Raw genomic sequence first — 6,544 nt, 5'->3', positions numbered from 1 at the left:
AGCACAAACAATTCTTGGCCACCGCCCTACCACACATTGAACAAGCAGTACATGTAGCTCTTACAGGAGTCCGTGTTAGGTACAAGAACTTCTGGAAGAAATCAGCAAGTCCTGAGGCTATTTTGCTCAGTACTGGTTGACACAAACCTTTTGCTTGCACAGTGCTTCTATCAGCATGTCTCAGTCTGCTCCAATACAGCCCTTCACTTTCTTGGTCATATTTTGATACAGAAGAGCTAGTTGCATTGTCATTTCCCTTCCTCCAACCCACTTCCCTTCCTCTAACTACCTCTAATCCCTTTCTGGAAGTCTTTCTTCAGAAGCTTTTTTCAATATCATCTTAAAAATTTAGTGAAGAGAATAAGAGTGTGTATGAGGCCTGCTCTGAAAATTTCTGAGAAATAATGAGTGAGGCACAGGGAAGCAGGGCAAAAGATGCCAGGAAAACATTAGATGGGGACCAGAAGGTAAAATGCTTTATTTCAAGAATAAATGGAATTTTCATATTTCTATAATACTTCTATTAACTCTGTTGTCTGCAGACAATATTTTTACGAGCAATAGGAACATACACTAGCCTCCTCAATGGAAATTAGGAGAGAATTGCTCGAGCTGACATTAAAGGATGAACGAGTCACTCATACAATATCTAGGATTGAATATTTAATACAGATATTGCCAATTCTACTGTAAATAAAGAGACTGAATAAGTCAGATGAGAGAAACTGAAGTGTGATGCAGGTTGCACTCTTTAAAAAATGTTAAAACCAAAAAATTGAGCCAAGAAAATAGTAATATATTGTCAAAACATTAGAAAGAAAAGAAAATTTGTCAAGGTCATGGTTGAAACAAATAAGGCAGGAGATCTTTCTCCTTTGCAATGCCTTTATTAAAAGTGATCAGTTCAGGTGGAGGAGAGCCAACAGGTCCCACCACTGTTCCCAGGAGTGGCGCAGAGGAGGAGGAAAAGTGCAGCTCTGTCCATTAGTCCGTGGGCAGAGCTGGGGATTCCATCATCGCAAGAGCAACTAGGGAATTCCAATTTCTCAGTTTGACATTTGAGGTCCTCTGTCTAGCCAACATCTTTTGAGGTTATGGTGATGTGCAAAAAAAGGGTCTCAGCGTCTCTGCAGGCTCTGGACTCTGTTCCTCATGTCCAGACATCACCTCGAACTCCTAATTCTGTCTTGGCTCATTGCTTTCGGGGTGTTTTTTCTGGGTTTGGTGGGGGTCCTCTCTCATTGCTTCTGGGTCTGAGGTTATTTTGCATGTCCCCCGATGTCCCCTCCTTGCACCGTCCAAGAAGGGCCATCCACCTGGCCGCAGGCAGGGTGGTACTGATAAAAAGGGGAATTCTCAACAATAGGGAGTTAAGGACCAACTATTAACAGGTGATTACAATGTGAAGCTAACAAAGAACTCTGCCAGCAACCGGCTTAACTTGTAACTCTGCAACCTTTAAAAAAATGGATAACCCCCTTTTTTAGTCATAACAATGGTGTGAGTCATCTGTCTCAATTCTGTTGACAGATTAACATGTGTAGCTAAAAACTATGGTGTCCTTTGCAAAAAAAGGATGTGTTCCACATATATCCAGTGTAAATGCAGCATTGCTGGAAAGGGCCAGACCTTTCCACAGTGACAGCAGAAGGTGTTGAGTATATTGGATACATATCAAATGACAAGCCTGTTGTTATTGCAGCTCTTGGGTGGACGGCTATCTGTTCAAAATTAACATTTTGAGATATCAGCTTTATTTTGGGAAATACTTGTGTGTCCCTAGTAAGTTTTTTTACTAGAATATCTTTTCTGTGTGTATTTGTTTCCTCACAATAAACAATGTTAATTTGTATAAAAATGTGTAGTGAAATCTCCAATATTTTCAGCATTTATCGCTCCTAGAAGTACATAATTGTACAACAATTAGCTTTGTTTAAATTTAAAATTTTGAAAGAAAGTTAAATTCTCAAATTGGAAAAATAAATCAATATTTTTAATTATTTTTCTTTTTTTCTTATTAATTCTGTTATATAATTTAGTTTTGGTCTTTGCAAAATGTTGTTTATAGATAATTTCTTTGGTTAGAACAAATTTCATTTGATCAAACTTGTCCTACCCACCACCTCCATGTATATCTCTCCCTGTTCCCACTCCTGACAAAGACAAGTGCTGACTTAGACAGCCTTGGCAAGCTGCTAATGCTGTGGATTAGTGTGTTCTGCCTTGAGTGAAATCAAGTTCTCTGCCCTTTGGGGACAGCACAGCCATCAGGTTTAATTTCATTTTCTGATATTTTAGCAGTCATGTCAGGACTGCTGCAGACAAGTGAGAATGAAACGCCTTTTTGACAACAGTCTTCAGCACACCCCAGGAAAGGACATGTATATGATTTTATATGAGAAAGTCAGAGGCTATCAAACACAGAGACGATAGGACTAAATCAAACATCAAAGTGATAGATCTCAAATAAAACTGGATATGCACTTGATGCATTTCACAGGGTTTCCTTTTATTATTTTCCAGTTTTGCTAATTTCTGTGGGACAATTTAATTTAGTGGATTTGTCCAGAAGTGAAATTCATATTCTTTTATGTTTCTAAAATGCAACTATACAGACAAGCTAAAGGAAAATGATTATATAATTATATCACCTGAAGAAAACCCCACCACCAAAAAAAATATAAAAGTAAAAAAGGATCTGATATATCAAATAAAAAAAGTTACAGGATACATACTTTTATACCGGTTTTCCAAGTGGGTGAACATTTTCTATATTATCCTTTGTCTGATAAAAATTCAGAGTTTTCTGAATATATAATAATATGCTAAAACAAAGTGAAAATATTTCGAGTAACCAGTGAAAACTCTTCCTTTGCAAGTGGATTGAGATTCTGAGATCAAATTTTTTTGTCTCAGAAAACCCCTCTGCACCTTTACACGGAAATACACATTAACACAGAGAGTTTCATCCCACGAGTACCTGAATTTCCTCCCCAGTCACAACACACTATTAAAATTAACTAATAAAAAGCAGATGTAAGATCATTATCTGTAATGAGCACTTTCAACACTCACTACCCACTAGCATCTGACGAAAACATGCAAAGCAGACTGTGAAACAAAATTATGCAGAAGTGGCAGTAGTAAGCAGTTTTTGGACTTCCACATCTTCTGACAGGTGAACCATTGACTATAACCGATTGTTTAAATAGGTTTGAAAACCAAACTCACTGAATTCAGGGGCAAAGTAGTCGATGATCTCAGTATGCTTTGAATAAGACTCTGTATGAATAAAGTTAGAGTTCTAAAGTCCGTAAAATAGAATTCTTTTGGAGATATGAATGAAGGACTGAGAGTAAAGATTGCATAACTGTCATTCTTGGATTTGGGGGAAAGGGTGGGAGGGAGGGAGGGGGGAATTAGAAAAGATATCAAGGTGCCAGATATAAAATTCAGGCATACCTATGCAATCAATCACAGTACGTGAATGACCCTAGCAGAAAACTTCTGTAGGCAGCCATCTATCTCTCTGGAAGAAATCCTCAGGAGACTTAATAGCTGTGTCCAAGTTAAATGATAGGAGTAAAAGGCAGAGGTTCTGCTGTAAAACAGATTTTTATACTATAAATCATAACTTCTCCTAGGAATACAAATAATAGGAAATTATCATATAAAAGTACATATAAATGGGGAAAAAAATTAAATACACATATTACTAAGCCAAGTTCTGCTCTTAATGCATTTCAAAGCTTCCATTGACTACTGTAGTGGCTTCATAGTGTGTCAACTGAAACCAGATGAAATGGGAAATCATTGTCAGCTACTGATGCCCCACACCTGTGAAATGTAGAGGTCTGGTTCCCTGTAAAAATTTCCATTTCTTGGACTGACAGGCTGTACAGGTTGGACTGTCAGAGGTCCTGGGTTTGGAAGGTCAGATTTGCTGTGATGTGCATTTCCCTACTGGTAACGATGGAGGGAGGGCTGCAGTGAGGTGTTGGAGTGTCCCTGGCACAAACATTTGATGCCCAATTAGGTTTAGAAATAGTGACAAAGAGTTGATGCCCAATTAGGTTTAGATAAAGCTCTTCTCCGTAAACCTCAATTACCTGTGATGCCTTATGACATTCAGCGTTTACAAAGTATAATTACACAATAGTGTCTGACATTTAATGTCTATGGATAATTTAAAAGACTTCTACTTCAAAAGGGCTGCTCGTGAGCAACAGTAATCACTTCAATTAGCTTGGCACCATTACAATGTAACAAGACCATTTGACTGCCTATTAGGACCAGCCAAGCTCTTCAAGTGTGTTAATTTAGCAGTCATTGCTAATTTCTGGGCTTTGCTGCATTTGCATAGGAAAACATAGCCCTGTTAGCCAGAAAGGGAGTTTCATTCCTGCAGCAACTTCCTATTCTTAGCGAGGTTTTTGTGCTGTTGTTGTTTTCAGCTGGAAACATATTTCAAATCATGAACTATTGAGAGAAAGAGGAGTTTGATTCACCAAGGGTCTTTTTCAGGATCTGGATCTTAATTATTAATATAGTTTTCAAGTTGTTTTTTTCTTAGCTGCTCAAGACAAGAGATCCCTGGATTAAAAAAGAAGGGGGAAAAAAATTCTCTATCTCTTCCATGACCCCTTTATCTAGTATTAAAGATTTATCCTGGGGGAACTATCAGTATCTTCAGGTTTTTCCTGAAGCTCGTTGAGGCCTTGTTTAAATTTACTGGCCAGTCAAGGTATTATGGGGACTGGGACCAGACAGGGTGTTACATCATTGCTTCTCTATTTTCAAGCACTTGATATATAGTATGAAATTCTGCAGAAGTAGGAAAGCTCTGTAAAGTAGAGGAGCTGTCCAGGGAGAAATCTTCCCTTTAAACTATTTGGACTGTTATATATGTGTGATTAATTCATGCTGTTAGTAAATATATGTATGTATAAAATATTACATTAATCCACCACATGCCCTTGACCACTCGGCCAGGAGCATGGTCCTATTTCTATTCAAGCAGTTCCTGGAACATGCTAAAGATAATATCAAGTCTTTAGCCGAAGAATGAAGCCTTCCTGGGTCTTGGGCCTAAGGCAACAAGGCAATGCCAGGAGCTGATTACATCGGGCTTCCCAAAACACCAGCACCACCCGAATACATGTGAAAGACAGCTATACAGACATGGAGGCACGCCTTTTGCATCCGTATGGACGTTATCCATGTGAAAAGAACATCCAGGAAGGACCGAGAGGACTGTGAGAGGACTGTAGAAGCACCGGACTGACCTTTGCATCCCTATGTTCGAACTCTACATATGAAGAAACACAAGGGACATCCTGTGTTATTCAGGCCTCAGGGAGAATATAGGGGATATAAGCGGGCTGTACGAGATGGTCGGGGTGAACCTCCAGGGAAACACTGGCACTCTGTCAGTCGGATCCAGGTTCACCCAGCGCCAAATTCCAGAGTTGACGTTGTCTTGGCTGTAGCGGATTTTTTTTCCAATTTGTAATTAATAAATCTTTGTCAATTTTTTTTTAATTTGGCTGCGGAGTCAATCATTTATAACAGGACTAATCAAAGGACTGGAGTGGAAAGATAAGAGTTATTTGTGCCTCTGCATGAGAACAGGTCTGCTAGGATGGCTGTGAGCAACCAGCAAAAGCTTAAAGTTCAGATCCTAAAAAAGAATAGTTCCCAAGTAAATTTTTTTTAAAAAACTTCCACAAAACCCAAAACCAAAACCAGACAATATGAGGGCTAGTCCTCCTCATGAAAAATCCCAGTACAGATGCTGAAATGCACATGAATATAAATTGAACAATCAATTTATTAATTGGAAGACTTAAGCAGCAAGTGGTCAGCATGTGTAGCCCCATCATAAACTCAAATGTGTCTTGTCTGTCACTTAAGGGAAATTTCTTAATGTCATCGCTGCCTTCCATTACAGGGATGTTCATTTTTTAAAACACTACTGAGGCATCATTTCTGTCAGAGATTATAAATATAGACTTTACTTATAACACTTAGTATTTCTACAGTACAGATGGTGAATTAACTCAAATACAATAAAGGAAATACCCACAACAAGAAAATTTCTGGCAAAGGGAGAGCAAAAGAAAAAAAAGCATCCTCCCTCATCTAAGTCTAGTGGGGCTTTGCTAACTTTACTCTAGTAACAACAGTAGTCCAAAACACACTTACAATCATTGAAATTTGGTCTCTTGGATAGTACCAGGGAATTGCAGTGGAGACTAGGCTGAATATGAGCCAAAAATATGCTCTCACCACAAAATAAGACAAACGTCATAGAGACTACATTTGGACTTTGGCCAGAAGATGGAGGAAAATTATTGTACATTTTCTTTGGCACTGCTAATTTGGCACCAGCAATATTGTGTACAGCTTTGGCACCATTTTCTGCATACTTTAAATCAGTGACTGTATTTTTAAGACAACAATCTTGAAGATAAATGCAGAAGTGACCTAAACCTTTCATCTGTGTATCCCCAGTCTGGAATGCTTACAAACCCCCACCTCCACT

Source organism: Fringilla coelebs, assembly GCF_963513975.1.
Source record: "Fringilla coelebs genome assembly, chromosome: Z".
In the NCBI taxonomy this organism is placed as follows: domain Eukaryota; kingdom Metazoa; phylum Chordata; class Aves; order Passeriformes; family Fringillidae; genus Fringilla; species Fringilla coelebs.
The sequence above is the reverse complement of the archived record's forward strand: the minus strand, read 5'-3'. Positions refer to the sequence as shown.